We start from the raw sequence: 21,247 nt of genomic DNA, 5'->3' as shown, positions 1-21,247 counted from the left end.
ACATGCCACATACACATTAGAAAAATCAGCCTCATCGGCATACATGTCTTTCACATATTCAAACCCAAGCATTTTAGCACTCATAGAAGTAAGAAGTACATACCTCCGGGATAGAGCATCAGCAACAATGTTCTCCTTACCTTGCTTGTAACGGATGACATAGGGAAAGGTCTCAATGTATTCCATCCATCTAGCATGCCTTTTATTCAACTTACCTTGACCCTTGAGATGCTTCAATGATTCATGATCGGTGTGGATCACAAATTCCCTTGGCCATAGGTAGTGCTGCCAAGTCTCTAATGCACGAACAAGAGCGTAAAGCTCTTTGTCATAAGTAGGGTACTTCAAGGATGCCCCACTTAACTTTTCACTGAAGAAGGCTATGGGCCGCCTATCCTGCATCAAAACGGCTCCAATCCCTATTCCTGAGGCATCACATTCAATCTCAAAATCTTTGTTAAAATCAGGTAATGCTAACACAGGTGCAGAGCACAACCTTTCTTTAATAGTGGCAAAAGCATTCTCTTGATTAGCCCCCCAATGAAACCCAACATTCTTTTTAATTACCTCAGTGAGTGGTGCAGCAATGGTGCTGAAGTCTTTAACAAAACGCCGATAAAAGCTAGCTAAGCCATGAAAGCTTCTTACCTCAGTGATGCTTTTTGGTGTTGGCCACTCCTTAATGGCCTTGACTTTCTCTTCATCTACCTCAATACCCTTTGTACTAACAACATAACCAAGAAAAACAACTTTTTCCATGCAAAAGGCACATTTCTTGAAATTAGCATACAACTTTTCACATCTCAACACATCAAACACATATCTCAAATGCTCAATATGTTCATTTAAGTTCTTGTTGTACACTAAAATATCATCAAAGTACACAACCACAAACTTGCCTATGAATGCACGTAGGACATGGTTCATTAATCTCTTGAAAGTACTGGGTGCATTTGTAAGTTCAAATGGCATAACCAACCATTCATAAAGCCCATACTTAGTCTTAAAAGTAGTTTTCCATTCATCACCCTCTTTCATTCTAATTTGATGGTACCCACTTTTAAGATCAATTTTACTGAAAATACATGAGCCATGCAATTCATCAAGCATATCATCCAATCTAGGAATGGGATGGCGATACTTTACCGTGATATTGTTGACCGCCCTGCAATCAATGCACATCCTCCACGTCCCATCCTTCTTTGGCACTAGTAGCACTGGTACTGCACAAGGGCTCATGCTCTCCCTCACGTACCCCTTGCTCATCAAATCCTCAACTTGCCTCTGAAGCTCCTTTGTCTCCTCTGGATTACTCCTATAGGCTGGTCAGTTTGGAATAGCAGCCCCGGGCACAAAATCAATCTGGTGCTCAATGCCTCTAATGGGTGGCAACTCATTTGGCATCTCCTCCGGGAATACATCCTCAAACTCCTGCAACAAAGAAATAGCCAAACTAGGAAGAGACTGGTTAGTTTCATCAAGAGTAAGATAAGACTCTTTATAGACAAGAAAAATCATAGGGCGATCTGTGAAGAAAGCCCTCTTAACCTCACTCTCTTTTGCATAGAAACTCACTTTTGCCTTTCCTTTTCTCTCAGAAGACTCTCTTTCTTTTTTCTCTTGTGGCTCCACTCTTTTTTCTTTACTCTCAGCCACCTCTCTACTTTCTTTTTCACTCTTTCTCTTATGCTCATTTTCACTCTCACTCTTTATTTTTTGCTCAATCTCTTTTTCACTCTTCCTTTTTTGATCACTCTCATTTTCAATTTCAGTTGGTCCTCATAGACCTGGCTTGGAGTTAAAGGAGCAAGCTTAATTGTTTTGCCCTCCTTTTCAAAGCTGTACATGTTCTTGAACCCATCATGTGTCACTCTCCTATCATACTGCCACGGCCTCCCCAACAAAATATGGCCCGCATGCATAGGCACAACATCACAAAGCACCTCATCCTGATACTTCCCAATAGAAAAAGTAACTAACACTTATTTATCCACCCTAACCTCTCCACAATCATTCAACCACTGCAATTTGTATGGTCTAGAGTGTTTTAAGGTTGGTAAATTCAATTTTTCAACCAAAGTAGTGCTAGCCACATTAGTACAACTCCCTCCATCAATGATCATACTACATATCTTATTGTAGACATGGCATCTAGTATGGAAAATGTTATGTCTCTTTTGCTCTGCATCATCCACCTTAATGTGTGCATTAAGAGCACGCCTGGCAACAAGAGACTCACCTGTCACAGGGTATACCACTCCATCATCATCACTAGCATCATCCAACTCGGGCACCTCATCACTATCATCCTCACTCTCAGTCATCACCTCCCCATTGTCACGCATAATCATCACCCTCCTATTTGGACATTGAGAAGCAATGTGCCCTGAACCCAAACACTTAAAACATTTGATATCTCTATTCCATGAAGGTTGAGATTCTACCTTGGGTTTGTTGCTAGTTCCCTCATCTTTTCCCTTAGGTGGTTCGGTCTTTCTCTTTGCTTCAGCTGGATCATTCCTATCCCATTTTGATTTCCAAGTTGTGCTAGAAATCGAAGTGTACCTTGCTGTCCATTTTCTCTTTAATTGCCTCTCCACCTTCATAGCCATGTGCACCATGTCATCTATCTCCACATAATGCTGCAATTCAATTACATTGGCTATGTCCCTATTCAAACCACTCAAAAATCTAGCCATGGTGGCCTCTCAGTCCTCCTCTACATTAGCCCGAATCATCGCCACCTCCATCTCCTTATGGTAATCCTCCACACTCCTAGACCCCCGTGTAAGATTTTGTAATTTCTGGTAAAGGTCTCTATAGTAATGGCTAGGAACAAATCTCCGCCTCATGAGAGCTTTCAACTCTCCCCATGTCTCTATAGGCCTCTCATAATTCCTCCTCCTATTGGTCACTAATTGATCCCACCAAATAATAGCATAATCAGTGAATTCAATTACCGCCAACTTCACTTTCTTCTCCTCAGAGTAATTATGGCAATCAAACACCAACTCTATTTTTTTCTCCCACTCTAGATAAACCTCAGGGTCAGTTCTATCTTGGAAAGGTGGTATTTTCATTTTGATGCTACCAAGGTCTCTATCTACACCATCCCGACCCCTTAGATTCCCCTCAAATCCTCTTTCATGCCTAACTCTTCTATTTCTACCCGACCCAACGTCAGATGCTAAGTCTTCCTCATCCTCACCATCTCCTTCATTCTCATACTGAGTTAAAACTCTATGCTCACGTCGCCTCCTGTCCCTCCCACCTTGTAGATTTCTAATCGCTGCTTCTTGATGATCCATCCTATCCCTCACTTCACCCAACACCAAGTTCAACCGCTCAAACTGTTGTTGCATGGCTTGCAACACAAAGGATGAGTTATCTGCTCTCCCCCTTGGTGATGTGCTACTCTGATGAGACATTATCAGGCGCTACACAAGAGGATGTTAGTGGCAAAAAAAAAGTAAACCTCACACACTCCCTCACGTGTTTACACTCGAATAATGACACTCCACTCGTGTTTCACTCTTAATTGGTTTTTTCCAATAATAGTCTCACACTCTCTTTGCCTTTTACCTCAAGAGTTTTCCCACTCAAGTTCTTTAAGAACTAATTGACTCAATCAAGACAAAGCAACCTTGTTTTATCCCAACTAGTAATTAGGTCCAAGAAACAAGAACAAGAGAAACCCAGAAGGAATGAAAGAAAAATGGCACGTGAATCAAGGAAATTATACGAATGAAACAGTAACAATAAGACAAGATACCAACTAGAATCACCCCCTTTGATGATAAGGCTCAAGAAAAAAAAATCTCGAATATTTTTTTTTTACGATTTTTTTTTTTCACGATGTTTTTTTCTTTTCCTTTCTTTTCTTTTCTTTTCTTTTCTTTTCCTTTCACCAACGGATTTGATCACAATCAAGAATAAGCAGTTGAGAAAAACCCTAACAATAACTCAAAAACCCTTGGGCAAGTGATATACGGCAGCCCCTAGAACAAGAGATTTCAGCCAACACAAACCCTAGAACAATGAATTTCAGCAACCCTAACAATAGTGAAGAAATCTGCTAACCACCACTATTTTTTTTTTTTTTTTTTTGTAATCAATCCAAGAACAATGAAGCCCTAGAATTAAATATGCAAAAAATAAAAGATAGAATAAGACCTGATTGGAAACCTTGCTCTGAATACCAAATGATATGAACCCGTGAGAATGAATTCCCTTGAACCCACAATCAATTTGAAAACTTCCCAAGAAAGCCAAAAATCAAGTCAAGGATGGAAAATCTAGACCCGATGAGAACTCGTTTCAAGAACCTAGATTATATTAAAATCTAGACCCGTTGAAGAACCCGTCTCAAGAACCCAGATTACAAAGGAGGAACGCCACAAAGGTTGTGATTTACCTTTTATAAGTTCAAGAGTTCAATCAAGAACAAGAGGAGAAAACTCAACACACAAATAAAATTCAATATTGTCTAATCTCTCAAATGAGGCTACAAAGAGTTTTTAAACCCAAACCTAATCAAAACACTAGCCAAAATAAAGTCCCTTTTACCCAAAATTACCATTGATGAACTGGCTACAGTACGCGCAGCTACAGTAACTCCTACAATAAATTGATGAAACCCTAGTTCCTAAAATGTAACTTTCCAAATAAGCCCTTGGCCAAAATACAAGGCCTTCCCAAAAACATAGTTTATAAGAAATAAGACATGTGAGCCAAGCATCTTCAAGCCCACTTATTCTAAACTAATAAAATAAATCATTTAACCAAATTAGAAGCCTCCAATAACAATAGGCCGTATCTCTAAGTCATGTCTTCCACAGCTTGAATAAAGTGGATCAAAGCTAGTTCTTCTTCTTTCATACCCATCTTCAGTGTTGGGCTCTTGCTGGCTTCATCTCAAGTGGATTGCACCAATCCTTGCATTGCTTCCTTGATCTTCTTGGCCCTTGATCTTATAATTGGCCCATCTGGAACTTGCAAAGGATCTTTAAGAGTAGGCCCACCTTGTTTCCTATCACCATGTCTGTCATCTTATGTTCATGTCACGTTATGCTACGTCAGGACTTTTGTCTTTTATGTCACGTTCATGTTATGTTACGTTGCGAAATGTCATGTATGCCAGTTAAGTTATTCATGTCAATCATGACCCTAAGCGCTAGGATGAGGTAATATCCCAGTGGAACTCCTTTGTTCACGCTAGAGTGTCTAAATAGGTGTGAAATTTCCTGGATTGACGAAGTACAGTCAACAGGTTGTGAATGGAGCCTAATTAGCTGGTCACCGGAGCGCGCCAGGCACTAACGCCGATGGTGCCACACATTATGTTACGTGTGTCCACAGCAAGTGTGGCACAAATAAATAAGTCATGGGGCCACAACAACTGTGGAGCATACACTACGTGAGACACAGCAATTGTGACACATAGAATACTTGGGGCCACAACAAATGTAGAGTACGTATTAACGCACTCACAGCTGGTATAGAAACCTGTGATGTGATGCGATAATCGGCAGGGACACACGGCTCAAGGGGACCTGTGTAGCACCCATATGGTCACTTTATGATTAAGTCTATTGAATAAGATTCCAAGTTCATACATTTCACGTTTAAGTCATGTGTCATGTTATGTTATGTTCAAGTTTACGTTCACGCAATCATGGTAATCTCATGAGACTAGAATATGTTTCAAGTTCATGTTATGTTATGTTCACGTTTATGTTACGTTCTAAGTTCACATTTATGTTATGTCATGCTCAAGTTCATGTTCAAATTATGTATGTTCACGTTCATGTTATATTTCAAGTCCATGTTATGTTTCAAGTTCACGTTCATGCTATGTTTCAAGTCCATGTTATGTTTCAAGTCACGTTCATGCTAAGCTTCAGTTTTAGTTTAAGTTATGCCAGTTATGTTATGTTATATGTCAAGTTATATTATGATTACTTATGATTTGATTATGCATTCATGCTTTTACTGCCATGCATGCATCATTAACCTGTGTGGAAGTTTTCTGTTAACTTGCTGAGATTTGTAATCAAATCTCACTATGGTAGTCCCAACTACCATTCCTCCCGAATGATAGATTTTGTTATACGATTTGAAGGAGAACCGGGAATCGACCAACTGGAAACGGTCGACTAAGTGACGGTGCGACAGTGCGACGTAGATGGTATTACAATAGTTACCTCAGATTACTACTTGTATTTGTGGAGTTAAATCTCCAGCACTCTTTTGATCACAACCTTATGGACTATTATTGTGATCTTAGTTGTTTAGTATGTCGTTAAGTATGGAGTATGTTTTAAGTATTTTAGATATTTTAGTTTGGTGCATGGTATTGCTAAAGAAAAAAATTATCCGCTGCGAATATTGCATAATGCTATATGCATGTTAGAAATATTGCATCTTATATGTCATGAACGGGGGCAGGTAACCTTGTGTTGCATGTCTCGACGCTTCAAATGTCCATCCGATCCCAAGCGGAATCTGGGGGAGTCACAATAACTCCCTTGGAACTCGAGCTGAGCAAGAAAAAGGGTCTAAACATGTGGGAATTTGGGGTCTAGCCGAAAATCCTTTGGTCTCCTCTAGGCTCCTTTTTTCCCTTGAATCATTTAGAAAGTTTCTTACACAATGACAAGTAGCAATTTTTTTAAGATAGCCGTGTAAGCTAACCCTTGGCATTTTCTTACACTTCTCTCTTTCTCCCTTAGCCCACTTTCAAGACTAGGTTCAAAGCAAAACATTATTGGCTCACATAACACTTAGCAAATTTAGAACTGGGTCATGGGCCTAAACCATTGGACCTAAATTCCCAATAAGGCCGAAATCCTTAAGGTAACTAGAGCCACTCTTCTCTTGGGCTTAAATCACTATATCAAAGGTTTCTAAGGCCTTTCAAAGTAACTAAGGTTCCTAAAATACCATGGAAACCTAGAACAATTCTAAGGGCCAAGCCTAGACGAAAACTCGGGCCATCACAATTATTTCTAAAGTTTCTTAAAAGAGACTTCGGAAACTGAGCATTGCAATTTGGTAGATTTGGTGGAGAAAAAAGTTTCGGATGAGGAGAATGTGATGCTTTGTGCAGAGCTATCCGAGATGGAAGTTAGACAAGACATTTTCTCTATTCCAAAAATAGCAGTCCAAGCCCCGATAGCTTTGGGTCCAAATTCTATATGTCATGCTGAAATATTATAAAGGAGGATGTCATTGATGCAGCAAGAGAATTTTTCAGGAGTGCTCCTTTATCCAGGTTTTATTCCTCATCATTTATTGTTTTGATTCCAAAAGTGCCTAAGCCGACAAGTTTTGATAAGTTTCATCCTATAAGTCTTTGTTTCGTGGCTTATAAGATTTTTTCCAAGACTCTTGTTAACAGACTTATAGGTGTTATTGATAAAGTGGTATTGCATGAACAATGTGCATTTATTCCTGGACATAGTATTTTTGAAAATATTACTTTGGCACAGGAAATGCTACATTCTTTGAATAAAAAAATTTGTCGGTGGAAATGTGATGGTGAAAATCGACATGGCTAAGGCTTATGATAGGGTGAACTGGGACTTCCTTTTAAAGGTTTTTTAGGCCTTTGATTTTTCAGAGAGGTTCTGTGGGCTGATTGAAAATTATGTAAAATCTCCTTGGTTTTCCATCATGATGAATGAAACTTTTAAAGGCTTCTTTCAATCTACTAGGGGTTTATGTCAAGGGGATCCTCTCTCTCCATATTTGTTTATTGTCATGGAGGAAATTTTGATGAGACTGTTGAGAAAAAATTTTGAGGAAGGGAGGATTGGTTTTCCTTATTTTTGCTAATGGGGAAATACGATCCACCAAAAATCTTATGCATATGCTTCAATTATATGAAAAATGGTCGGTGCAGAATATTAGCAAGGAGAAGTCAGCTCTATTTGCGTCCAAGGCGATTGCACCACATCGGAAGAGTGTTTTGTTGAGAATTATGGGTTTTAAGGAAGGTAACTTTCCTGTGAGGTATTTGGGGGCTCCTTTGAACTCAGGCAAGTTGACAACTAGGCTATTCGAAACTCTTGTGGAATTAGTGAGAAAGAAAATAGCTGGTTGGAAATTCAGACTACTTTCACCAGGTGGAAGGTTGATTCTTGTAAAGCATGTGTTATCAAGCATGCCTATTCATTTGATGTTTGTGATGAATGTTCTGGCAGCTATTTTATCCCACTTAAATTCACTTCTTGCAAAATTTTTATGGGGGGTGTCAGATAACAAAAGGAAGTTCCACTAGCTGTCGTGGAAAAAAGTGTGCAAGCCTACGAAGGAAGGGGGTTTGGGTGTACGAGATTTTAAAGAGATACAAAAGTCTCTCCATATGAAGTTTGCTTTCCGTCTTTTATCTGTTAATAACTTGTGGACTGATTTTTTCCCCGCCAAGTATTTCCCTAATGAGCATGTTTCAGTACAAAATGGCCATCCTACGGATTCCCATTTTTGGAAATCATTTATTTCGATTTTATTGGAAGTGATGAAAAATGTGAAGGTTTTGGTGAGAGGCAGGAATGCTTCCTTCTGGTTTGATAGATGGCTGTCATCGGGCTTGTTATCAGCAAGAGTTCAAGATATTGCCAACGTCAAGTTGTGTATTAGTGATTGTTGGCTGAATAATTCTTGGAATATTGACCTATTAAGGGATTTAGTTGGTGTTGATTCGGCGATGGAAATTATTCAAAATGTATCGTCTAGAAAAAGAGGGTCGGATTTAATTCCTTGTTTAATTACTTGGTGTCTTTAGAAGAGCAAATGTAAAGTGAGAATGGCGTGGAAGTCTGAAAATGCTGAACAGGTTTGGCGAGTCGTGCGGGTATGGATAAAATTAATGGGCGACAACATTTGTTCAGCCTGTAATCTTTCAGAACATGATAGAGCTATCCTTGAGAATTTTTGGTTGCAATTTTTTTCAAGACCAAGAAAAATTGTGAAATGGTCTAGGCCTCCTGCAGGTTGGATAAAGCTTAATTGCGATGGTAGTTGTCGTGGTAACCAGAGAAATAAGGGAGGTGGTGGCATAATTGGAGATAGTAATGGCATGGTGAAAAGGGCTTTCTTAACTCATTATGGAGATGGCACTAATAATGGTGCAGAATTGAAGGCTATTTTGGAAGGTGAATGCTGTGTAAAAGGCTTCAAATGGTTAATATTAGTATTGAAAGTGACTCAAAAATTGTTGTCGAGTAGATCTGAAAGGGGAGGTGCACGTTGTGGTATCTCTGGGATTTTTGGAAAGAATTATGTAAGGAGTTAAGGTGGCTGAATTATATGGTTGCACATCAATTCCGTGAAGCAAACTAAGTGGTGGATTTTTTAGCATGAGAAGGAGAAATGGGGAAAAATGAAATATACGATAGCATTCAAAGATTCCCTCAGATTTTAAAAGGTATCATCCGGATTGACTATTTGGGACTTCCTTCGTTTCGTTTTTAATTTTGTTTATAGGTTTGTTTATATCCGTTTATGGTTTTTTATTGGTTTGTTGGTTTTGGTTTTTATCTAGGCTTGTTTAGATTTTATTGCATTCCTTTCTATAGGCCTGTTTAGTTTCATTAGTTCTATTCTTATAGGCTTTTTTAGATCGGCGTTTATTTGTTTTTCTTGCTTGGTTTGGTTGGTTTGTATTTGGGAGGTTTTTAGTTATTTATTTGTAAACTCCTAGATATATGGTTTGTAACTACGGTATTCCTCCACCACAAGTGGGGGCATTTTTAATAAACTTGGGATGGGGCCACTGGACATGTGGCTACTGGCTCTTCGAAAAAAAATAATAAAAAATATGTTCATGCATTAATTCTCATAGTTTGCCTCTTACATGCTTATATGTTATCTCTGTGTATGTTTTTGGTTAACTTGCTGAGATTTCCTAAAATCTCACTGTGGTAGCCTCCACTACCATTCTTTCCAGAATGGTATAACTTTTAGCAAGTTTGGGAGTAGTTAGTCAGGATGATGATCAAGGCCGAGGATGAGCTAGACCCCAGAGAGAAGACTGCAATTAGTCATGACTTACTTGGAGATTGCAGATATTAGAAAGATACTTTAATGATTTCCTTGTTAGTAAAAGGCCTTTGAAGATAATACTCGTTGTGTTAAAGTGTAACAAGGAGTTTGATAGTCCATCACTATGAAGTATGATTTAAAGCTATGAATGAAGTTGGGATATTAGTTTTATTCAGGTACAACATTTTATGAAATGACTTATTCCGTTGCGATCATTACATACTGCTAGTATCATGCTAGGGGTATATAGCCATGTGTTGCATATCCAATACTTCAGTCACCGCCAAATCCCAAGCGGGGTCTGGGGGCGTCACAGTTCACCACAATTATGCACCCTGTCCTAGAGCAGGTGGGGTGACCGTCTACATCCTTCTGTGGATTGATGCCACCACCATCCATCCACCCCATCAGACAACACATTTTTATGACCAATCCAACAAAGTTACAAATCCAAAACCGCATATACATAAAAAGATTACACAAATCCAACAAAAAGTCTCAACAAAGTTACAAATCTTATAGATCTTTATGGCGTTTCGGTCTATGCATAGATCTTAACATATGTGGGAAGATCTATATGGCCCACGGCCGTGGCCTATAGAACTTGCAGACCCACAATCGTAGCCGTGGGTCTTTAATTTACAAACACACAGTCCCAACTTTGGACTAGCCCCTCGCATTTATGCATAGCCTGGGTGTACCCTGTTATGAACCCACTAGGTAGAACTCACCCTTGAAAACTAGCTTACAAGGAAAGGGTGCCTAGGAGCTTATAAACCATCAACTAATCTCATACTTAGTCAATGTGGGATCGTAACAACCACCACGCTCCGCAACCGACGTCCACGGCGGTCCCGGCGCTCACACGGGCTGGCTGTGCGCTAGGTCTTTTTCCTAGCTCCGGGCGAACACTGCCATGCCGGCATCACCCCCCGTGCCGCACGATTGCAACCGTCGCAACATGGCCTTAGATGTGGGGTGGCTCTGATACCATTTGTTATGAACCCACTAGGTAGAACTCACCCTTGAAAACTAGCTTACAAGGAAAGGGTGCCTAGGAGCTTATAAACCATCAACTAATCCCATACTTAGTCAATGTGGGATCGTAACATACCCCATCCTTGCTTAGAGACAAGAGTGAAAAAGCTTGGAGAGAGAGAGAGAGAGAGAGAGAGAGAGAGAGAGAGAGATGGGTCAGCAGGACCGAACTAAGGCTAGCGGGGGAGAGCCGCAAGCAATTGCTAGAATCCTGAGAGAGAGAGAGAGAGAGAGAGAGAGAGAGAGAGAGAGAGAGAGAGAGAGAGATGGGTCAGCAGGACTGAACTAAGGCTAGCGGGGGAGAGCCGCAAGCAATTGCTAGAATCCTGAGAGATGAGAGAGAGCCGACGTGACAAAAAAAATGGCGAGAGGGACCCAGGGGAGAACAAATGAAGAAGAGGGGAGCTGGACTCAGGTTAGGGCTTCAACCCTAGCCCAAAATGACACAACGCATCGTTTTTATTACTATTATTTTTCTAAAACATAGATTATAAAACGACTATATTTAAGTCACTTAAGTTAAACGACTTCTTTTCATATAAGAATAAAATAAATATTATATATATTATATCGTTTGGCTCATCAGTTTGAACAAGGTTCAAAAGAGAATCGAATCGATCGAAGTTGTTTTTTATAAATTTGGACTGCCAGCCGATTAGCTTTCCACAGGTTTCGACCAATTCGGGTCGACAATGGTCAAATCCAACAGTTCCTGTTCATTCATATTATCTTAAATTTGTATGAGTATTTTTCCCCACTGACAAATTTCTTTTAAAATTTAATTAAGTTCCGCATTATCTGAAAAAACACATTTGAGGAAAAGTATCAAAATAATACTTTTTTTTCAAACGTACATTTTAACTTATTTGAAATTAAAAAATATTTTAATATGTAATACCCAAACAACTTAGGTGTCGTTTGGATAGTGAGTTGGGATGAGATTGTTTTAGATGAGTTGAATAAAATATTGTTAGAATATTATTTTTTAATATTATTATTGTTTTGGGATTTGAAAAAATTAAATTGTTTATTACATTTTGTGTGAGAATTTGAGAAAGTTGTAATGATGAGTTGAGATCATTTCTCAATCCAAACGGGGCCTTAATTTCATCATTTAAAAGTTGTTAAGACTATCAAATAGTTTTAAGACTGCAATTTGAAACAAGCCTTAATAAAAATAAAAATAAAAAGCAGGTGAACTATTTTATTATTCAATTCTTCTAGAGACAACCGGCTTGTGTCCCCAGTGTGGCACTTGCCGTCATCCGCTATTATTAAAAAAAAAAAAATCCATTAGATTCTCCCACTCCTTTGGATCCGATCCCATTAGTGATATCACGAAGTTTGATTTCCTCTTACTTTAACTTCTTTCGAGCTCTGATTAGAGGCAAGATTATTTCAGCCTGACTCTTCAAGATATTCAAGTACCTCTTCCAACAATCTCTGAACGGCAACTTCCCCAACCTTGGCCACCTGCAAAACACTGTGAACTGCTCGTGGTTGAAAATATGAACAGCATGAATGCTTTCAACTTCTCTAATCGTGCTAGCGTTGACATCGCCAAAAGCCATGTTTATGAACAAGGAAAAAACCGCATGGTGGATATGATCGAACACACGAACGGGCTGATCGCCATGCAAGAAACACTGGTTGAAGCTGTTAACCAATGTTCCCAAGATCCGCTTGTGTTCTAGAGAGTAAGATTTCACTCTGTTAGGGTGGAGAACTTCAGAGTTGAGATTACGACGAAGAACACGCCAAGTCTGGCCGTAGGGAGATCCACCAATGTTCCCAAGTCCTTGCGATTATTACTGAGAACAGAGCTAAGAGGGACGATCAAGGGACAGCTCGAGAAGGTGGCATTGTTCCGAACAAGGGCTTCATGGGCGCCCGAGTAGGAGGTGAAAACGACGGGTTCATAGCCGATATGGAGAGTAGTGATGGGCCTAGATAATTAGATTCTATTCTACCGATCAACATGTCCTTCATGTTCGCACCTAGATTCTATTCAATCCAACATGCTTCTACAAAACCTAGTCTCCCACTCCCACTGTGTCCCCCCATTAATTCCCTGCTTCCCCTCTCTCTCTAGCTAGATTCATTGAGAAGGTTCTCTCTCATCCATTTGTCTAAAACCATGCGTTCAAACCTTTGTTCACTTTCTGTATTTTCTTCATAGATAGTTTAGTCTGCAATCTTTTTAGCTTTTTGTTTCTACAATTAGTTTCATTTTATTCCAAGCTTAAATATTCCTTCGTTCTTGGTTGGTTTATTGGGAACCGGTTGATCTTGAACTGGTTAAATATCTCTTTAGCTTAAGAAGGGGAAGAATGAGATCAAGCAAGGGATAGTACCAAAACAAGTTTGTGCGGTTTCTAACAACACCCATTAGGATTCTGGGCAAAGCAAGGGACTGCGGCTTCAAATGTGGGGGAAGAAATTGAGGGCGGGGACGAAATTGAATGGGAAAGGGGAGGAAACGAATTCGAAGGAAAACGAAACAAAAATAAAACGGCGTCATATTTTTGTTTGCCACATGGGAGACGGTGCCGCAGCGGGGACGCAAACCGGTTGTATATAGAATTTTTGTTTATTATTTAACAAAGGAAAATGATACTTTGACACCTCATTTTGACACCTCTTATATTTTAATTTTTTTTTACTTAATAGTTAAGGAAGTAACTATTAATATATTGATTTTTTTTTATATTTTTTAAAAATGATCAATAAATATGAATAAAAAAATTTTAAAAATATAAGAAGATGAATTTGTATTAGGCTTCCGCCCAGCATTGACCTTGGACAAGTCAACAAAATCGTGTCCGCGTCAGAAGTGGCGGATTGGGAGTATTGTGACGACCTTGCGCTCGAGTCTTGGAAGGACCCAGGAAAGAGCAAGCAAAGCATAAGCCGAAAGCTCTTTCAAAGGGTATCTAACCCTTCTTAGATTCTCCTTAGATTCTCTGCGAAACCAGGAAGAATTGAAGATGCACAGGTCTTCAAGCGCTTCCCGAGTTTCCTCCGCAGAGTTCTTCTCGTCGACTTCGCTGCAATCTTCCTCTGACACCGCCGACCAACAACTACCAACGTACGATCCCCTCTCCCAGGCGGCCAAGAAAGAACGGTCCCGTCTCAGATCAGCAGAGTTCGCCGTCCACGCCATCCCTCTCGTGCTCCTGCTCTGCGCCATCATCCTCTGGTTCTTCTCCACACCTGGTAATGATTGCAATATATATATACACCCACACAAAATATTCCTAAATTCCTCCTTTCCCCTTTTTTTTGTCACTCTTAACGCTCCATAGTTCTCTAGACATCCAATTATTATGTTTCATGGATTGCAACGTGATATTTTTGCCATGGATTTTGCTGATGGTGTATCTAATTGATCAGCTTTATGAGAGTAACATTCGTTCTTGGTTGGTTTACTGGGAACCGGTTGATCTTGAACAATTCTTCACTCTCCCCCGTATTTGATGTTGCCCATGATGATCTAGACTTGCTTGAAATTATTAAGAATCAAAGCTTTTGGTTTTCATGGCCATATTCTCCTTTTTTCTGAAAAAAAGAAAAAAGAAAAAACTCGTGCAGTTATAAAACTTAATTTTATCGTTCGCAGAGTTAAGGGCTTGAAGATTGACTGCAGCGTCATGATGGGAGTACAGAGATCAATTTGCTTGGGAATTGGAGCCGATGGAACTAATTGATCCAAACCAGACAGTTTTAGCCTTTTAGGTCACAAGCACCCGACATCTGTTAGGAACCTGTTGAGAATTATTGTAATGTAACAATGAAACGAATGGGAGATGGAATGAAGGTTGTTGTAATAAAATGACAGACGCCTGAAAGATGTTTGTGAAAAGGACTCCTAAGAGTCATAAGCATGCATTGATAAAAAGGGATAAGAGATACTCGAGGCGCTCAACCTCCGGTACAATTCAGAATCTTCAACTAGACAAAAGATATTCCATCCACTTAAATTCTACTACTTATATATATATATGGGATAACAATTCCCTTTTGGAAAACAGAAAGCAATAAAATAATGAGAATAATTGGAATTGTTGGAATCAGGTCAGAACGCGTGTTCAATGCGATGAGGAAGCTGGTAACTAACTGTTGCTTCTAGAATTTCCTTTACTCTTCTTGCTTGATCCTGCCGTTAAGTTTGAACGCTGCGTTGCATGCCAAAACACCCCCCAGCAAACGACTCCGCATCATGACGGAATCATAATAATCTCCTCCCCTTGGAGGACCTTATCCTCAAGGTTTAGAGCAAAGTTGAAATTGTTGAACAGCTTCAATACTACTTACATAGAAATTTTTCAGGATAGCAGTAACTCAAGAATTATAGCCAACCCAAGTACTCTCTTAGTCAAATCTATAGTAAAGACCATGACACCAACAGTACAATCCACGAGATTTCTTTCTCGTCCTCAATCAAAGGGTTCAATAGCAATACATCAAATAGGTAAGGTGCAAAATTTTCTTACCCCTTCAATTCCAAGTAAGGAGGTGGGAGTTAGTGTTGGATTTATCTCCACCTAAATCAATAAGCCCATCCAATTCCAGCTTCATGGCTTCTTCATTGAATTGTGGTATGTGCTCTGCAGCTTCAATATCATACTTAAGAACCGCACTGTCAATTGGCTTGTCTGATGCTTCTCCATCTTCTTTAATCCATGGGTGTTCTAGAATCTGAGTAGAAGTAATCCTTTTCTTGGAGTTCCGTGTTAGCATCTTGCGAACTAGGTCCTTGGAACTGCCTGAAATAGGTGGCCATGGCTTGCCTTCGAAGTTGATTTCCCCTTGCAAAATAGCATTTAAAATCACCTTCTTTGTCTCTGCCCAAAATGGAGGTACGCCACTGAGTAATATATACAAGATAACTCCTGCACTCCAAATATCTATTTCCTTCCCATATCTCTATTGTAATACTTCAGGTGCAACATAATAAGCACTCCCAGCTATATTCTAGTACATCGTTCCTTCTTCGATGAAAATGGACAACCCAAAATCCATGCCCTTCAAAAGTGCTTTCTCATCCTTGATAGATAACAAGAAATTATCAGGCTCAATGTCCCTATGCATCACATCCTTAAAGCGACAAATATGCACAACATTAACAACTACCCTACATATTAAAGCAGCATTTGTCACCTCCTCACGACACCCAATGTCCAGAGCCTCTAGGTTTGCACACTAATTGAGGATGCCGCTCGATGCAGGGTCGAAGATATTTGTACACCAATCCATCCATAAGTTCTTCAGACTATTTTTACAAGAAGAAGCAAGTAATTTTAAAGACTCATCATAGATGTCTTGGCAGCCACCTACAATAAGAGTATTGAGATTTTCGCAAAATCTAACCAAGGAAAATATAGAGGTGTTCCCAATCTTGTAGCAATCCAGCAACATGAGTGTCTTGGGAGAAGAAGCGCAGGCCTCAGAAACACTGAAAACCCCACCATTCCTAACACTCCTCCATTTAATGCTATCTAAAAATTTAATACGTTGGCAACCATTTACAAGATTCGTGAGTCCAGAATCAGTTATATTAGAGCATCCTTGTAGCCCTAACTCTTTTAAATTGTGACAGTTTTTGGAAAAAGCATGTAATAATTCTTCTGTAACATATCTACAGACAGTAAGATATCGGCTTCTCAGTTCACAGCAACCCTCAGCAACAGCTGACAATCCCTTGTCAGTTAGCTCCCTGCAATAGGATACATCTAAGCATTGTAATGAAGAAAGACCATGAAGAAAGACCATGCCCAATTTTCACATCAAACCCACTCTCCACACCACACTCCAAATTCTTTTGCAGAACATCCTTCTCCACCACACAAACCAAATAATTACTCTCCCTCTTAGTGACATGATGTACTATATTATTTGCTAGGGAACATTTCTCGGGTTCTTTCAGAAGCTCAATGGCTTCCTATTCATTATAATTCATTTCCACAAGGTTTCCTTCTCTTCCTTTATCAAAGAGTAAAAAAAAACCTTTAAGTGGCAAAAAGTCAAGCAGTTGAGGAGCAAGGTTCATATCTACTGAAACTTGCAACCCCATACTAATTTTCAATTTCCCTCCCCTAGAGATTACCAACAAAGTGTAAAAGACCTCGTATACCTCAAAATTACCTTCAATAGTATGTTGTGCACTTGAATTTTGACAGAAACTAGAAATGGTGACATAGGAAATGTGCTTGCTACTGGAAATGGAAACAGAAACTGCCTATTATGATCCCAATTAAACAACTATGAAAGCAAGCTGTGTTAGAAGACTCTTGTGCAGATGATTGAGGTACATGGTTAAGGGAGCTGAACTACTTGTCGTCTACAGCTGGCCATTTAGATCAATAATAGTATTTTATGTTGCAATCCGTTATTACCATTCTGTTTTTTACTGTCCACAAGTTGCCTTTTTATTGGTTCTGTTAGACATGGGCTATGCCCATATGTAAGCCAGAAATGGCACAGTAAAGACATCTGGAAAATTATCTTTGAAACAGTTGTTATTTGATTTGGGAGGAATTGGGAGCCTCAAACATCCCAAACCGTAGCTATCTTTTTTCTAAATTCCGTTTTCTTTATTTCATCTCTTGTAATCTTCAATATCAATCTGTGTTCTTCATCTACTTCTCAAGTGGGTTCATTACAATTGGTATCTAGAGCCACTGATTCTTCATGGGTTAGTACAATTAAATAAACAACAAATATTGTTGTTAGAAAAGATTTTGGAGAAAGTAGATCATATAAGTGAAATACTCGACGGAATGGAACAAAATTCCAAAAAGATGAAGGAATCTCTCACGCAGTGGGACGACCAGGAGGATGAAGAAGAAGAGGCAATAGAGTTTGTGGAGGACGGCGCAGAAGTTACAGCAAAAGAGGAAAATATTCCAACAGAGGAGGAAGAAATTGTCCACACCACCATTCCAGAGCATCTTCATGAAATTGCACAGGATTTCAACGAAATTTCCAACGGGACCGCAATGTTGGCTAAAGAAAAATCTATAGTTGAAGAAGATGCAACAAGGGAGGAAGAGAAGATTCATCTGCAGGACCAGGTTAAGGCGAAACAAAATGAAGAAGAAACAGTCAAGCATGATTCCAACGAGCTACCTCTTTCATCAGTTCTAAGAAATTCTGTTAGAAAGTACTCCATCTATGATTCGGGAGATTCTACGGAAGTTGTACCCAAAGAAGAAAACCCACACATCCACCAAAACGACACCCTCAAATCTGGCTTAGCCGAAGCCCAATCCACTTCATGTGTCAAAAACCTCTTCAGCGACACCTTCCATGGGTCCGAGATGTGGGCCAAGCTCACTGCCAACCTGCAACAGCCTGAAAATCTGAAAGGTAAGAATGTTTTGGCTCATTTTTTGCTTGATGTATTGCTGCTGAGGGGTGTGTTAGATCCTTTTGATAGAGGAAGGGACACCTTTGATGCATCTCTTGCTCCTACTTGTTCAAAGACTCGAAGTGGGTGTAGAACTGTGTTGGAGAAAATGGCTTGTAGGTATGTGAAATCTCAGGGTGCTCTTCATGGTCTGATAAAACCATAGGGTAGTGGTACTTGTGATACAAACCAAAGGGGAGTGGTGCCATGGGCTCTTCGACGTTATGGATTGCTTGGATTCAATGGGGTTGAACTTTTGGCTCAACAGGATGGTGGAATACATGTTAAAATACATGTTAAAATTGTTGGTTGGAGGAGATTTGTCCAAAGTTTTGCTGGAGCTGATGTTAGTAAGATGGGAGTTTTTTATCAACCTAATTATGCACTTATCATCAGTGGAAAGTCCTCTTTTGAATTCGTGAAAATGAAGAAAGAGATTGACTTATCTTTCCAGATTCACCATAATTGTGGAGGCATGCTTGAAGGCAAGCTAGTGAGTCTGAAGATGATAATGAAATAGTTGAGGCTGCAGAGGAAGAAACAGATGAAGAAGACAATACATTTTTTTACACTCGAGACTTTCACCATATCATAGTGGAACCCTTGTTCCCTCTCTTCTCTTTTATAATCGTTGGTGGAATGTGCACCTCATCACCATCAAAGAATCTTGGGTTCCAAAGTGGGCAGCGTCTTTGATGGCAGAAAAGTTAACTATAGGGGATGTGGCACATAAGGTGTTTGGTAAAACGTGTGAGATCACAATACAACCACAACAACCCAGCAAACTCATTTCCCATGTTTTGGTTATATCTGCCGACTACAAGTCCTTGAAGGTCCATGACAATAGCACTGTTGATGAGAGCACTTTCCAATTTTCTGGGATCACTAATTCTTTTACCCTCCACAAAGAACAACTCACTAAGTTAAGTGACCTCTCCTCTCTTATATTCCATGTTCCTTTTTGTGATTACCCTTTACTAGCATCTGAGTCTGTAACCAAGGTTGTGCACTTCCTACGAGTTGGGGTTGTTTCTGGTTCCTTGGACAACAAATTGAGGACAAATAATATTCTATTAAGTGAGTGTTGGTTGGCAAAGTTGAGTGAATATGGGACGTCCATTATCTTGGAAGAAACTGACAAATTTGAGGCAATAGGAAAAGGTCATAAATCATGGCAAATAAAAAAATTAGGGGCTGATGTTTATATTTTCGAACTCAGCTTATTGGAGGCAGTTGTTGGATCTTCAGTATGGGCTAGAAGAGAGTCCTATTTGCTAAATGAGATGGCATCTTTGAAGATCCAAGGTGTTCAGAAACATATAATTGACCCAATTGTGCAAGCCACTTGCTCACAAGAATCTTTATTAGTGGTCATTTCCATAATGAATAGATGTGGTAAGAACAATTCCCTTGTCTCCATTTTATTTCTCCATCAAGATTCAAGTGTCAAGTATATAATAGAATGAAGTTCTGAGGTGGTTGAAGTCCATGAGACTTTTCTTGGGATATATGGTGGAGGGCAATCTAGAACTCGCATAATTTTGCAAGTTGTTGGGGGATAAGAATTGTGCAACTCAATTGCTGGATATATTGCCACTTAGGGGTATTGTTGGTTGGTACGGGATAAATTTACTAAAACCTTGGGAGTTAATCTTGTGGCCTTTTGATAGAGGAAGGAAAAAGAAATTGTGAAAATGTGGAATGCCATGTTCACCTTCGTCCTACTCAATAATGGAGACAAAAGTTTTGTTGCTCTTGTGGAGCCCACTGCTGCTTTCTTTGTTGCGTCAAGTTACCAAAGCAATGGAATTCACCTTCAACTAAAGGGCATTGCAAGCTTTCTCCTGAATTGTTTTTTTTTTTTTTTCAACACACTTGGGTTTGTGACAAGAAGATCATCACCAACAATCTGCCATCATTCGCCAATACTATAGAATTGTATCGATATAGCAACCTTGAGGATAAGGTTGTTTAAAGGGAGGAAATTTGTTATGATCCCAATTAAATAACTCTGAAAGCAAGCTGTGTTAAAGGATTCTTGTGCAGATGATTGAGGTAGATGGTTAAGGGAGCTGAACTACTTGTTGTCTACAGCTGGCCGTTTAGATCAATAATAATATTTTATGTTGCAATCCGTTATTACCATTCTATTTTTTACTGTCTACATGTTACCTTTTTATTAGTTCTGTTAGACATGGGCTATGTCCATATATAAGCCAGAAATGGCACAATAAAAGCATCTAGAAAATTATTTTTGAAACAGTTGTTATTTAATTTGAGAGAAATTAGAAGTCTCGAACATCCCAAACCGTAGCTATCTTTTTTCTAAATTCTGTTTTCTTTATTTTATCTCTTGTAATCTTCAATATCAGTATGTGTTCTTCATCTACTTATCAAGTGGGTTCACTACACTGCCGCATCGTCATGTGTCATGAAATTCTTAGCCAATGCCTTATACACATGTCGCCAGTCCTTGCCAGACTCGACCAATCTTGTCCACAAAAAAGACAACCATCTGACACTCAGTAATTTTCTTTGTAGCCTGTGCCATCTCTACGAACACGGTGCCACGAGGACCCCAAGTGTCGTATCAGGAACCTTCAAGACCTTCAAATTCACCTCCCTCTTTATTTCCCCCACAGTTTGATCAAAAACCTTCATGAAATTCATGATCGACGGAGCTACAGAAACTTCCGAACCAAAAAGCAGAACGAACATGTAGATCTTCCAGATCTGGGAGAGTCGCATAGAAGGATA

The 21,247-nt window shown here is 39.5% G+C and overlaps 1 long non-coding RNA gene and 1 pseudogene across 1 annotated transcript; one reads left to right on the top strand and one right to left on the bottom strand.

Moving 5' to 3' along the window:
- The first annotated feature begins 13,904 nt into the window (after nucleotides 1-13,904).
- Nucleotides 13,905-15,056, top strand: LOC118347738. Its single transcript, XR_004800904.1, has 2 exons — nucleotides 13,905-14,298; nucleotides 14,702-15,056. It is a non-coding gene; the product is annotated as an uncharacterized LOC118347738 (long non-coding RNA).
- Nucleotides 15,057-15,116: 60 nt separating this feature from the next.
- Nucleotides 15,117-17,051, bottom strand: LOC108987158 (annotated as a pseudogene).
- Between the last annotated feature and the right edge of the window lie 4,196 nt (nucleotides 17,052-21,247).

This window comes from Juglans regia, chromosome 2 (genome assembly GCF_001411555.2).
Source record: "Juglans regia cultivar Chandler chromosome 2, Walnut 2.0, whole genome shotgun sequence".
NCBI classification, from domain to species: domain Eukaryota; kingdom Viridiplantae; phylum Streptophyta; class Magnoliopsida; order Fagales; family Juglandaceae; genus Juglans; species Juglans regia.
The sequence above is the reverse complement of the archived record's forward strand: the minus strand, read 5'-3'. Positions and strand labels throughout refer to the sequence as shown.